The following is a 15,641-nucleotide window of genomic DNA, read 5'->3' on the forward strand; positions in this document are numbered from 1 at the left end:
AATCTGATAGCCTGTGTCTTTTGATTGGGGCAGTTAGCCCATTTACATTCAGGGTAACTATTGAAAGATATGAATTTAGTGCCATTGCATTGCCTGTAAGGTGACTGTTACTGTGTACTCTGTGTTCCTTTCTGGTCTATGTTACATTTAGGCTCTCTCTTTGCTTAGAGGACCCCTTTCAATATTTCTTATAGGGCTGCTTTCGTGTTTGCAAATTCTTTTAGTTTTTGTTTATCCTGGAAGGTTTTTATCTCTCTTTCTATTTTCAATGACAGCCTAGCTGGATATAGTATTCTTGGCTGAATATTTTTCTCGTTTAGTGCTCTGAATATATCATTCCAGTCCTTTCTGGCCTGCCAGATCTCTGTGGATAGGTCTGTTGACAGTCTAATGTTTCTACCATTGTAGGTTACAGACCTCTTGTCCCAAGCTGCTTTCAGGATTTTCTCTTGGTCTCTGAGACTTGTAAGTTTTACTATTAGTTGTCGGGGTGTTGACTTATTTTTATTGATTGAGGGGGCTCCTCTGTGCCTCCTGGATTTTGATGCCTGTTTCCTTCCCCAAATTAGGGAAGTTCTCTGCTATAATTTGCACCAATATACCTTCTGTCCCTCTCTCTCTTTCTTCTTCTGGGATCCCAACTATTCTAATATTGTTTCATCTCCTGTTATCACTTATCTCTCAAATTCTGCCCTCATGATCCAGTAGTTGTTTATCTCTCTTTTCCTACCCATTATTTTTAACACCAAGCTCATCATTACAGAAAAATTTAGAGTTCTCAGAGCATTCTTTTCTTTGAAGAAATGGAACAATTTTTTTTTTTCATCCACTGACTTGGCCTTTGATTTAGTATTACTATTGCTGCACTAAAAAAGAATTTAACTACTTTCAACTGTTGGAAGATGCTGAGGCAGATTTTACCAAAGGCACATGGTAAATATCAACTAGTTGCCTGTTTATCTTGGAAAAGTCCCTTTTAGGCAACTATCAGTGAATCAGCAAATATTTATGGACTCCTACTCTGTCAAGCCCAATGCGTGGCTTTGGCAGTTACAGACATAACAAGACAGGCCTAGTTCCTGCTGCCATCGAGTTTATAGTCTCTTGAGAACGATGTGTAAAGTGAGCTGGGAATCTTACCCGAGTTGAGTCCAGAGCACTATGGGAGCTCGGAAAAGGGGAATTAACCCATTTCCGGCAAATAGATAATACCTTAGATGAGGAACACTTTAAAACCCTTTTAAGGGGATTAGCGAATCATTCTCTCCTGTACATTGCACATAGATATTTCAAAGCTGTAAAATTTTTACACACTGCCTCCTCCCCAAAATGATTTGACACAGCTACTATTTCAGTTAGCCAATTAGTCTGACGGATCTATAAAACAAACACCGATACTTTCTTTTCCCAATAAACTTTAAACAAATAAGCAACCCCAAGCTTGGTTACTAATGTCAATGCTATAGGGCTTTCAGCTGACAAGAAAGAGCAGCACATCATTCTAGAAGGTGTGGATCCTGGGCCTGCTCCCATGGACTCACACTTGATGTCCTGCTATAGCAATAAATATTGTTCCTTTACCCTGTGACAAGCATTTAATTGACAATCTGATAAATGCCACCAACAAAAAAACTATTGGTTCTTTTTTCCAGTGTTCTATCATCAGTTATCTTACCATTCAGAATAGCCATAAAATGTTCAGATCATTGTGCAATAAGAAGCTGGGGATGTATGCCATTGTGAAGTAGCATATGCTCAGCAGCAAATGTTCAGTGACCTAGGAAGTGCATCTTCCTCTCATAACACATGCCTTGGACAATCTTAACAGAAGTTCTGAAGTGGCAACTAAAACACACTTCCTTCTCGACAGATGATGCATCCTGTCATTTTTTTTTTTTTAGAAAAGTGATTTAATCATTTCAGTGAAATGTTCTTTGAAACAAAATTAAACATTAGCCATTTGTGTACTTTACCTGCTTCTAGGCTTCTTTCACTCATGAGTTTTGGCGATGACAGGATACAGGGAAAGTACATCAAATGCTACACTCTAGTTCTCTGTGAGAAGTATTTCAAAAAATATAGTTTCAAAATTTCAAAAAATAAAGTCATTTCTCCTTCCTGGCCTTCAGTTTCTTTGTCTCTCAAATAGTTCGGAAAGGAGTCAGGGACTTGGTGAGCTGCACTTCTAGTCTTCTTCAGGAGTATTTTTATGTGGACTAGATAATTTAAGAAAAAATTTACTTAAAATTCTTGCAGAGAGAAGACTGGACTTTGTCCTGTGAGTTTGAAAAGTTAAAACTGAAGGGAACTATAGGAGTCATGTGACTACTAAAGTTGGTACTCACAAACCTGTCTCCTATTTGCAAAGAAGATTGGTGGAAATTACCAGGTGATAAGGATAACTAAAATTAAAGAGACAGTGTTACAAAACTGGAACACAGACGAGTCTCAGGAGTCTCACACCTTGGGTCCAAATCTGGCCTCAGCCGCCACCTGTGGCCTCGGATGGCTACTGCCCTGTCAGAGAAATGAGACCTCTCTCAAGGCTGTAGATAATTACATGGAAAGTGAAATGAAATCTTTCATGAGAAAAAGGACAAGTAGGTTCAAATACATTATTAGTAACAAAACCAATGAGCAGGACTCAGAACGCACTGCTGTAGTTCAGGACTTAAGAATTCAGGCAGCGACAAGTCTGAGTTCACAGTTCAACTTTGCCACTTCGCACCATTTATTCTGTTCACCTCTCTGTACCTCGCTTTCCTAAACTGTCAAAGGGACTTAATAATATTTACTGCATAAGGCTGCTGTTAAGACTAATCAAGGTTGTGCATATAAAACCATTCTGGGGGGCGCCTGGGTGGCTCAGTCGGTTATGCGTCTGCCTTGGGCTCAGGCATGATCTCAGGGTCCTGGGATTGAGTGCCACATGAGGCTCCCTGCTCAGTGGGGAGTCTGCTTCTCCTCTCCCTCTCCCCCTCTCTCCCACTTGTGCTCTCTCTCTCTAAGCTAAAAAAAGAAAAAGAAAAGAAAAGAAAAAAAAAAACCATTCTGGTAATATCAGAATAGTATACATTTCAGCATATAAAACTCATTCCTGGTGATCTTAAAACTTCAATCTCATAATCTCATATTCAATTCAGACTCGGGCCTGGGGTGGACCGTGTGTAAGCAGGAACACAACACGATGTGCCATTACGCATTTTGTATACTTACTTCTTCTGCTTTCCATTCCCAAACCGAGACTCTAGAGCCCACTCACTTCACTTCCAGAGCATTTCTCTTCCCAGCTCCATTAGGGAGACAGGGCCCATCCTGCTCAGGTGATGTGCCATCTTCATACAGCTTCCTCCCAGCTCTGCCAGATGCTGGAGCACCACACCCACCCCTCTCTTCAGCCATGCTGCTGCTTGTAAAGCCTGGGCACCTCAAGCTTCCGGGGCTACCTGAGAGAGGTAGAGAACTGAGATGCGGAATCACCTGCCTTCTCTGGGGCACACTGCACCCTGATCTCTCTCTTTTTTTAAGATTTTATTTATGAAAGAGAGCATGCTTACATGAGCATGGTGGGGGAGGAAGGGTGGGGAGGAGCAGAGAGAGATGGAGAAAAAGACTCCCACTGAAGCAGGAAGCCCACCACAGGGCTCGATCCCAGGACCCCAGGATCATGACCTGAGTCGAAGGCAGACGCTTAACCGACTGTGCCACCCAGGTGCCCCATGCACCCTGGTCTCTGGAAGCACCTTTGGCTTTGGCAATTCCTATGGAGTCTCACCTTCAGAAATCTCTAAACCAGGAGTAGACACCTCTACTCCTCAGGATATGTTAACCTGTTTCTAGCTTCTGTAAACTTGACGCCAGACATGTCTTGTTCTGTACAACCAGATAATATGCCTGAGTCACCTTGCCTTGGCCTCCTGCCTCCCTTACTCCCACCCCTCCATCACCTCCCCTCCTCTCAGGAGCATGTTGTTCAAGCACAAACCAACTGATCCTGAGTCCATATCTCCCAATTCTCTCCTTTATTGGGTTCCCACACTCTGGGCAACTAGACACCTGTCTTTAGTACCCCTGAGCCAGGTGCCAGACAATTAGAAACAGCCCCTATGTACCAGAGCCTATAGAATTACTCAAACTAGCCCACCTAGGCCGAATTGTGCCACCTCTTCTGTTCCTTCTTGTGGAGACCATCATAAAGGCTATTTCCCACTCTTCTGCCCACTCCCTGGGCCCTGAGATTGACCCTGGTGCTTCCCCATGTGTTCCTCGAGGTGGAGCATGTCCCCTCTTCTTGGGAACTGTAACAGACTGTCATTTCGATGACAACTGTCTCCTGATCTCTTGATCTCACTATACCTCCAATTTTCTATTAATGCATTATATGTTAAAGCACAGGAAATGTGTATTGAACAAATCTTTCAGACTCCACTGCAAGAGACATGGGTGGTAGATAGTGGCTGGAGAAAGTGTTCTCACCAGGTCCTTCTGAGAAATCAGGCTGAGGCAAGCTGTCTGCTGGAAGCTGCTTAAACTGAATCTTACTCGTATTTGTTGAAAACCTATTATGTAACAGGCACGCACTTTCCCAGTCATAGGTGATATAGCAGTGTGGCGAGTATTTGGGGCTGATTACCAAGAAAACATCCTTAGCCCCCTGTCCTTTGTGTTCTCCCTCTGAGATTGAAAAATTAAAATACTGGCTATCTCCGGGCTGGCACCTAAGGGTACCTGTGTAACTTACTTCCAGCTGAGATAGAAGAGGACTTACTGGATAGTTTCATTAGCTTTGCCTTTAGTGTGTAATACATCTCCTTAAAAATTAATGACTTAAAACAAAAAGAACCACTTATGTAGTCATAGTTGTGTTGTCTCAGCTAGGCTCAGACGAGTGGCTTATCTGTCCCAGGAGGTGTGGCTGTGCTCACTTCATGTGTTTGCAGTCAGCTGGTGGCTTGCCTAAAGCTGGAGGGTCACAGAGCTCACTCTCATAGCTGATCCTCCACCAGAATGGTGGGGGGAAGGCACCTGGCTGAGCTGCTCCTTCAGTCCTTGAGTTTGTTCATTCTCCAGGGCTCCCCTCGTCATCAGGCCTCTCATCCTCATGCTGACTCATCTGGGCTTCGTTAGCTGGCATTTCAGGGAAGCGAGAGAGTGAAAGTGGTGCCTGCCGATCCTCCTGAGCTCTGGGTCTGGAAATGGCTCTTCCACCATATTCTTTGGTCTAAGCGGCCCAGATGCAAGGAGTAGGGGGAAGGGCTTCCCGTGGGTTCAGGAAGGTTTGACTCATTTGTGGCCACTTATAACAAGCTACCAAAGTTGTCCTCTGGCCTCGGTGATGTGTGTCCTCCCTATGCAGATATACTCACCCATCTTCTGACTTCCAGTGTCTCGTCCAGTCTATGGTCTATAGCAAATTTGAAATTCAGCCATGCACACGTTCTCAGTTACCATGACTCCAGAAACAGGGAATGTACCTTAATTAAGGCCCAGATTTTGTTTTTGTTTTTTTACTTAGGAATGAATGGTTCCATAATCCAGGATATCATTTATCTGTTGCTTCATAACAGGCCACCCCAAAACTCACTGCCCTATGCCAACAATAGTTTATTATTTATTATTTTTCATAGTTCTGTCCCTTGACAATGTGGGCAGTTATCCTTCTGGTCTTTCCTGAGCTCACCACGCAGCTGAAGTCATCTGAAAGCAAGGCTGGCCTGAAGCATCCAAGCTGGCTTCACTCACACATCTTGCAGTTGGTGCTGGCTGTTGGCTGAGGCCCTGAGATCTCCATGAGGCCTCTTATCCTTAAGCAAGCTTTATTGGATTTTTTATGGCATGATTTTCTAAGGGTGTCCAGGATTAGAGCAAGAGGCTGAAAGGTCTCTCAAGCCCTTTGCTCTAGAACTCATATAATGTCACTTCTTCCACATTCTCTTGGCAAAAGCAAATCACAAGTCCAGCCCAGACTCAAGGGAGTGGAGAAAGGGACTCTCACCTCCTTATGGAAAGAGTGATGTCACATCTGAAAGGGCATGGGGAAAAGCACAGTGCGACTCATTGAAGACCATTATTATAATGATCTTAGACGTCTTCCCTCTTTCCCTTTCTTCTTGTATGGAGAGCAAACCCAGTACTAGAAGAGAAGAACCGCCTTGCAAACATGAAAATAAATGTTATATACTACAGATGACCTGAGTCCTTCATGTCTTCTGGAATAGCTTCACCAAACTTGATTTATTACTATTGGACTTCTTGTTTTATTTAAAAATAAGCCCATGTCTAGTTAAGTCACTAAAGTGAGGTATTCTTTTTTGCCATGTGCATAGATTCAGTTAGGAATGATCTGGTAGCAAGAAAAGTCCCTCTCCTCAAGGAGTATATATGGATGTGAAGGTATTTAACCCCATTTGTTCTCACATCTCTGGTACAAGAGGAAAACTCTCACTTATGTTCTGTTACATACATATGGCAATTCTCCTTATGCCTAGCCCACGATAATTACTGAATAAATTATAGCTGCTGTTGTCACATCTTTTACACAGTATTAGTTATATGACTTGAAAATCCATCAATAGTTATATAAAATTCAATCCATTGTAAAGAAAACCTCATTTCTCCTGCTGTGTGTCTCTCCTCTACTGCTCACAGAGAACACCACTTCTGATACTTCTGGTCACCAGATGTGTTGGGGTTTTCACACACCAAGCAATTCTGGAACACCAGCCGGATGCCCTAGAGCTTAATTCCCTGACACTGGAGATGGTATCAGATCCCATAGATGAAGGGATCAGTCCTACAAGCCTGCCCTCTGATGCTGGTCACAAGTCCAAGGTTATTACCTACACTTCTGACCCACCAGTTATAAATCAGAGGTTATCGCAATCTCCTCTTTGGGTTTGATTAATTTTCCAGAGTGGCTCAGAGAAGTCAGGAGAAGTTTACCTTCTGTTTATTGATTTATTATAAAAGAATGTGATAAAGGATAAGGATGAACGTCCAGATGGAAGAGACGCATAGGGTACGGTATATGGGAAGCGACCTGAAGCTTCCATATCCTCTCCCAGAGCACCACTCACCTAGCGTCTCCAGGTGTTCACCAACTCAAAAGCTCCCTGGACACCATACCTTTGGGATTTCTATGGGAGCCTCATCATGTAGCTATAATCAATCTTTAATGCCATTTCCAGACCCTCTCCACTCTCCAGAGAATGGGGGTGGGGCTAAAAATTCCAATGTTTTAATCATGGCTTGGTCTTTCTGGTGACCAGCCCCCATCCAGGTACTCACCCCGAGTCACCTTGAACAAAAGATGCTCCCATCACTCAGGACATTCCAAGGGATACAGGAACTCTGTGTCAGGAACCCAGGTCAAAGACCAAATGTTACAACAAAAGATGCTCATAGGACTCTTATCACTTAGGAAATTCCAAAGGTTTTATTGGCTCTGTGCCAAGAACCAAGACAGAGACCAATATATATTTTCTCTATTATCTCACATCCATCATTTACCTCACTATAAAAGAGTGCTTAGAGTATTATTAAGTAAAATAATTCTATAAAATGCTAGAAACACTTTTAATTTTAGAACCAGACAAATATACAGTGTTGGTGTATTGATTTTCTTTCTTACCCCATTCGAGGGCATACTTTATAGAATAATTTCATCTGAAAACGAAGTATATGCAGTTAAAAGTTCCAAACCCTAAGCTAGTCTATGAGGGCACCATTAAACATTTCTGACTTTTTACATTAGTTTTAAAGAGCAAAGAAGCACATATAATTCAAAGTGCTGGACTTGGCCTTAAAAAAGTCAAATCAGTATGAAAAAAACACAGAATGAGTTTCCTATAGGGCTTGACTTGAACTAATACTTTTCAAACTTTCCCTAATTCCTGCTTGCCTCTCCCCACCTCTCTAAAAACACATACTTTTCCTTGTGCCTAATTTTTTCTAGACGATGTCTTTAGGTCTTGAAGAACTTTTTTTTTTAACCTCTGGACTGAAAATAACAAAAACCTATTTCAGTATAATTTAAGCAAAATAAACTGGTCTGGGGACCAGATCCAGGAATTCAATTCCCATTCATTCATTCATTTCCTCTCTCCCCCTCTCCCTTCCTCTTTCTTTCCCTCTCTCCCTTCCTCTCTCTCTCTCTCTCTCCCTCTCTCCCTGCTTTTCTCTCCCCCTCTCCTTCTCTCTCTCTCCCTCCCCCTCTCTTTCTCCCTCTCCTTCCCTCCCTCTGCTCTCCCTCTTTTTCTCTCCCTCTGTCTCCAGGATTAGGTCTGTCTTTTCCTATCACAGAGGGGCTTTCCTATGTACCAGAGAAGATGGTCACTTAGAGCACTGGGCTTATATCCTTTCAGGTCAATAACCTGAGAGGAAAAAGTTTTGTTCTTGTTTTTTGCTTTTTGCTCTTTTTCCTCTATCTCAGTTTCAGTTTGGAAGTCTAGGGAGCTACTTTGGCCTAATTCATGTCAGGTGTACCCCCTGGGTAGGATGACCAGGGCAGCCAACTATCTAGAGTAAGATACTGTGGCAGATTGTTTACAAACATGGCTGCCATCATGCTCTTCCATCTCTGCATGCATGGCACTCCCCTCATCTGTAGAGATACCTATTTACCATCCACTTGAATCTACACTGACACTGTGTCTTTTGCAAAAATGATGCCGTGTCAGCAGCTTGTCTAGGTCTGAAGAGGCATGGCACTTACTGCTTTCGCCTTCTTGGAAGCCCACTACCATGTAAAGAAGCTTGGGAGAGTAGTGAATAATGAGAAATCTAGTATTTAGAGGAAAACCAAGGCATATTGGCCTCTCCAGCCATCCCGGCTGAGGCATCAGGTATGTGACTAAAGCCATTTTGTGACATTTCATCCCCCATTAAACTCTCAGCTTCATGCTGCTGCATGGGTGACCCAGTCAACTCCACCTACACCACTTGGAGCAGAGACAAGCTATCCCCCGACCAAACTGCAGAGCTTGGAGTTGTGTTTTCAGTCAGTAAGTTATAGAGTGGTTGATATGGAGGAGTAGATAACTGAAGCAGACAGCGTGGCCAGCCTGAGTCATGTGCTTCCCTCTCCAGGGCCAGAGAGCAGTATCTGTTACCAGCAGAAGGGTGAGGGGTAGAAAAGATACGGTCACTCCAAGACACAGCCAGGTGAATCTCTCCCTACCACAACCTGACAGAAGCAAAGGGTAAAGTCTGTGTTAGGGACTGGCATCTGAATGTGGCAGGAGTATTAGAACTGTCTGAAATGGAGATGAAATGGGGTAGCTGTTTTGTCTGAGGCTGGCCCTGGAGATGCTGCTACCTTGTTGGTCATGTCGCCACAGACACTACTGTGCGTCAGAAAACTGACCGGGAAGGCAGAGACTGGAGAGGAAGAATATGTGACCCTCAAAAAAGTCTTTAAAGACACAAATCAGGATTAAAAAAATTTTTATCTTAAAGTCTCTTATTCTTCTTTCACAAGTGTTTTAAATAATTATTAGAGAATTACATTTATTTGTTTGAAAGAGGTTAAGATTACTGCCTTCCATGAGTACCTACCTAACTTGGACAATAAAAAACTTAATAGTACTAGAGATCACAATATAGCCACATACGTAGTCTGCTAGATTTAAAATCACACCAAAATAAAACAACGAAACATCTGCTTAGTTTTTTATCTGTTGAAATTTTTTAGAATTTTTTTTCTCCAGGCTCACCTCCCCCCACCTCCCTCCCACCACCCCTTCACCTCCCCCCACCTCCCTCCCACCACCCCTTCACCTCCCCCTGACTTCCCTGCCACCTCTCTGTGGCTGCTCTCCTTCAGCAGCAGACCCCTTTACGCACACACCCGTTCTGCGCAGGCCACGCCCCTTGCACGCAAGGCTTCCTCCGCCCTGGCCACGCCCCTGGACTCATGACCCCCAGCCTTGCCTTAAAGGCTCTCCTTCCGAGTTTAGCCCCGTCATCTTTCCAGTTTATTCCCTTCCCTAGGCAGTTCCTTCATTGTGCATTCTCATAGCGCATTATTGGTGAGTTCACTATTGTCCTTTGAAGCGCTTTATCACTGTGGTAATCTTACATTCATTTGTGTGACCGTTGGCTAATATCTGCCTCTCCCACAAAACTCTAATTTCCATGAAGGCAGGGACCATGCCTTTTTGCTCATTATTGCATCTCCAGGGCCTAACATAGTGCCTGACACATGGTAGCCATTAAAAACTACATTAACTAAATGAATGAATTAATTTAAATAATAATTGCTGTTATTCTAGATTTTAGGACTCAGCCTACACTAAAATTAATGGTGTATTTTCACATTTCCACCCACCAAAGTTCTGTCTTCCTTCTCTTTTTTTCCTCACATCTGAGAATGTTTCATGAGATCTGTATACTAGCATTATCTTTCCTTTCCCCATTTATTTTTTAATGGAGTCACAAAATTTAACTCACTCTACAATTTGGATTGTTAGAAAAAGGAGACTACTTTTAATTCTGTCTAAATTTAATCTAGTTGTCCTCTGCCAATTACCACCACCCCCATCCCAAACTCCCACACATTGGTTAGCAGAAAAAAAAAGTCAAATATGGTTTAAAGTCTGATCAGATCCAATTATTTAAATAGTCAATTTAGACATCAGGCTTTCATGTAAACATGTGCAATCTCTCAGGTAGCCCCTGTCTTCTGTTTCCTTCTTAAAGTCTGAGTCTATGTGTAGCTTATCCAGTTTTATAACAACAGAGATGAAGGACTTCACTCATGATATCCCGTGCCTCCACTGGTCAGCGGGGCAATGCCCTTTGTCCACTAGTATTTGCCTTGCTGACATTTGGGCCTGGGGTCTGGTGCATAGCATAACTCATCATTTAGCTCATTGGCTGTGGCAGGGCCCAGCAGTGTTCTCTGGCTGGTAAACAAAACTCCTCCTCCCTTATGTGTATCTAACTGGGTAATGGGTATTAAGGAGGGAATGTGTTGTGATGAGCACTGGGTGTTATACGCAACTAATGAATCGTTGAACATTACATCAAAAACTACTGATGTACTATATGCTGGCTAACTGAACATAATTAAAAAAATAAAATAAAAAAATAAAGACTATTTTTCATTGACTGTCTGCCAAGATAGTTATCAAATAACTTGCTACCTTATTGACTGCCTTGAGTCAGATCTAAAAAAAAAAAAATTCTTCTCTGATAAAGGGTTAATATCCAAAACAAATAAAGAACTCATACAGCTCAATAGCAAAAACCCCAAACAATCCAGTTTAAAAATGGGCAGAGGAACTAGACATTTTCCAAAGAAGATCTACAAATGTCCAGCAGGCACATGAAAGGCTGATCAACATCACTAATCATCAGGGAAATGGAAATCAAAGCCATAATGAAATATCACCTCACACCTGTTAGATGTCTATCATCAAAAAGACAAGAGATAACAAGTGCTGGTGAGGATGTGGAGGAAAGGGAACCCTCATGCACTTTTGGTGGGAATGTAAACTGATGCAGTCACGATGGAAAACAGTGTGGAAGTTCTTCAAAAAAATAAAAATAGAACTACCATATGATCCACCAATCCTACTTCTGGGTATATATCCAAAGGAAATGAAAACAGGATCTCAGGGAGATATCTGCACTCCCATGTTCACTGCAGCATTATTTATAATAGCCAAGATAGGGAAACAACCTAAGTGTCTATCAATAGATGAATGCATAAAGAAGATGTATAGAGATAACAGATATATAGCTATAAAAATGGAATATTATTCAACCATAAGAAAAAAGATCCTGTTATTTGTAACAACATTTATAAACCTGGAGTACATTATGCTAAGTAGAATAAGCCAGAGAGAGAAAAGACAAATACTGCATGGTATCACACATGAAATCTAAAAAAACCTAACTCATAAAAGCAAAGACTAAAATGGTGCTTATCAGGGGCTGGGGTTGGGGGGAGGGAAGGTGAGACGTTGGTCAGAGTACAAACTTAAAGCTGTAAGATGTGTAAGTTTTGGGAACTAATGTAAAGCATAGTGATTATAATTAAGCATATTGTATTATATAGTTGAAAGTTGCTAAGAGAGTAGATCTTAAATATTCTCACCACAAAAAAGAATGGTAATTATATGGCCTGATGCAAGTATCAGCTAAGGCAATACATAAGTGTATGAAATCATATTTTGCAATACATAAGGGTATCAAATAATCACACTGTATCCCTTAAACTTACACAATTTTATATGTCAATTATATCTCAATAAACGTGGAAAAAACCCAAAGTGTACTATAATTTTTTTATACCACGATTTAATATTGTGGAGAGGTTGACAGCCCTCTATAGATCCTCTAACCTGGTCCACATTCTCATTTATATAGCCCAAGTGGAACTTTGCAGGTTGCCTACTTATGCACATATTGATGCATAAGTGGAGAGGCTTTCAATTCTTCCTGGCTGTGGGACACATATATTGTGTGTGTTTTTCTTAACGATTTTATTTATTTATTTGATAGAGAGGGAGAAAAGGAGAGAGAGTGAGCACAAGCAGGGGAAGCGGCAAGCAGAGGGAGAGGGAGAAGCAGGCTCCCCACTGAGCAAGGAGCCCAATGTGGAGCCCGATCCCAGGACCCTGGGATCATGACCTGAGCTGAAGACAGACACTTAACCAACTGAGTCACCAAGGCGCCCCACATATATTGTTAAGTTTTGGATTTTATTTTCAGTAAAGCCAAACCACGGTTAATTTGGGAGAGGCATATTTTATAAAAGCCACCCAATCTGAGAAAAAGTAAGGTTAGTATCGAGCTTTGAAAATTCACTGGAAGAACTTTAGAAGTCATGCTACTTGAATCTTTTACAGCTGATAAAACTAAAGCTCAGGGTAGTTAAATGATTCATCCAGATGACACAGGGTGTAGGTGTCAGAGCCTAGACACATACACTAGTTCCACTGGCCCCTTTGGCCATTCCTGTATACCACACTGCCTCTCAGAGAGGAAAAAAAAAAAAGGAAGGAAGGGAGGAAGAAAGGGAGGAAAGAAGGGAGGAAGGGAGGGAGAGAAGGAGGAAAGGAAAGGAAAGGAATGGAAAGGAAAGGAAAGGAAAGAAAGGAAAGGAAGGGAAAGGAAAGGAAAAAGGAAAGGAAGGGAAAGGAAAGGAAAGAAAAAAGAAAAGAAAAAGAGAGGATATGCAGGTGAAGTAGAAAATTGCAGAAACCCGCAGTATCTCTGGCCAGCCACACCATTCTGTGCCAAATGCTTCCCTCTGCCCAAGTCAGGCGAAGTATCAAAAGCTCGCAGGACACTGTGCATCTAAAGACCTGTTCTCGTGGGAAGGTTGGGATTGGAAATGGCCACAACGGGGGCAATCTGTGCACCACTCCCACTGCAAAAGACCTGTGAGTACCCAGAGAGTCGTCAGGAAGCCTGAAGGAGCACACATCTGTACATTTAATTTTGTTAATCAGTTTGCATAGTATTTCAGGATTAATGGATGGAATGTAGTTTATAAATGTCAGTTATAACTATAATGTTTGCCCTGTGCCATAACTTAATTCAATGAAGCTAAAGGCTAGTAAATTTAGAACCAATAAAAGGAAATACTTCCTTCCATTGAACACTCCACCCCTCAGAGGCCATTGCCAGGAGGTTGTTGGCATGGTGCCAGCTTTGAGAAGGAATTTGACAGGCTTCAATTAGATAAATATCTGAGCTGTCGAAGAGAAGGTGATTTAAGAGTTATAAAATCCTATGCTTTAGCGTATTATCAAAAGTGTGCAACGGTTGAGGGGGTACTTCACTTTACTCTTTACTTTGCTCAGCTTAACGTGGATTAATCACAACCGTTTTTACAGTGAAGGAAAAACATAGTGCAGTTCAGAGTGGGATTCACGGTAAGGTTCTTGTACAGATGCCCCTTTGCACCATGTGGATACTGAATTTCCCCCTGAATCCAGATATGTTGCTTTCAGCTGCGAAGGAAGCCAAGAGACCCCCACGGAGATCTCCCCCTCCAGCCTTCTGAGAAAAATCTCACAGGTTTCCCTGAAGATGAGGGGTGGGGCAACTGAGTCAATTAGCCACTCTCCCTTTAACTTCTGAACTGTGCGCCTTTTCCCATTGGAAAAATCCACCTTTGAAACAGTTTCCACTGATTTCCACCTGAACCTTATGTCCGCATCAGTAACTTCCTTGGAAACAAAGGGACAGGGCAGAAAGTCCTAAACACTGTCCCTTCCCATTTTAGCTCAGACCAAGATCTAATGAAAGTCCATGCTAATACACCTGGACCCATCTAACATTGAAGATGTAGGGGGCTTACCCACAGGGGCAGTTTGGAAATGTGGGATTTGTCTTCTGGATATTTACATATTGAAATAGACTCTTTAATTCTATATTGTTCTTTATTTCGTCCCTTTATTACAGCTAGGGCATTATACTGATTTTTTCAAGTTCTCAGATTGTCTCTGATTTCCATTTTTTTTTGGTGGTATGGGAGCTTTCACGAAATACTTGTTGTAAAGGGGGAATGTTAAATCCAAGGGTCTGAGAACCACCGATACAGAGCGTGAGTTTCAACATTTGCATACACTCAAGTAAAATTTTCCAACTGAGTATATAGTTTTCTGCTCTGTTTCAATGTTGATTTCTTCAACCTCATTGGTTGCTCACTGATGCTTCTGCTTCTGTTAAATAGTGACCTTATTACCTTTGATTGCTTGCTATTGCTACCTTCATTCCACCAAATTCTGGATTTCCCATTACTTCGAGGACCCTATTCCGTCGTCTTTGTCCTGAAGATCAAGGCCCTTCCTTGTGACCACTGATAGGTCTTTTGGTATTTTAGAGCAAACTCTTCCTGTGTGGATTTTCTGGGGCAATAGTAAAAATCATTTATGTAGGGGTTAAGGAATCAGAATTGGAGAAATATTTTTTCAACTCTCCAAAAATTACCAAACTTTCCCAAATCTCAGTTTTCTCATCTAGAAAATGGTGATAATGCTATCGACTTTCACTGGGATGTTCTAAGGATTAAGGATGAGATGCCACACGTAAAGGATTTAGCACCATATAAACTGCAGACATGTGGAACTCTTTATTCTCTGCTTTTAATTTATGTATGTGATTCTTTTGAGTATCAATTATATATTAGGTTTTTTGTTTGTTTGTTTGTTTGTTTGTTTTTTATTTATTTATTTGACAGAGAGAGAGCGAGAGCAGGAGCACAAGCGGGGGAGTGGGAGAGGGAGAAGCAGGCTTCCCGCTGAGCAGGGAGCCCGATGTGGGACTCGATCCCAGGACCCTGGGATCATGACCTGAGCTGAAGGCAGACGCTTAACGACTGAGCCACCCAGGCGCCCCTATATATTAGGTTTTTAATGACACCTGTTCTTTGCAGGATTTTGTCATTAAGAACTGTGAAATTAACCAGGTTCAGATTTGAAATATACCTACCAGTTATGGAAGATACATGAGTGCAAGTGTTTACTATTTCAATTTGATCTTAATTAGCAGGGTGAGAGATGCTTTTGATACAGCATGAAGGCGTTTAGTTAATTCTCCTATTCAGTACTCTCAAGGGTGAAAGCTTCTGTTTTAGTGCTTGGTCAAGCCTTAAACGTTATGTGTTTTGGCACTGCTCTGTAACA

This window comes from Leptonychotes weddellii, chromosome 3 (assembly GCF_054177405.1).
Source record: "Leptonychotes weddellii isolate Sample4059 chromosome 3, ASM5417740v2, whole genome shotgun sequence".
Taxonomy (NCBI): Eukaryota; Metazoa; Chordata; class Mammalia; order Carnivora; family Phocidae; genus Leptonychotes; species Leptonychotes weddellii.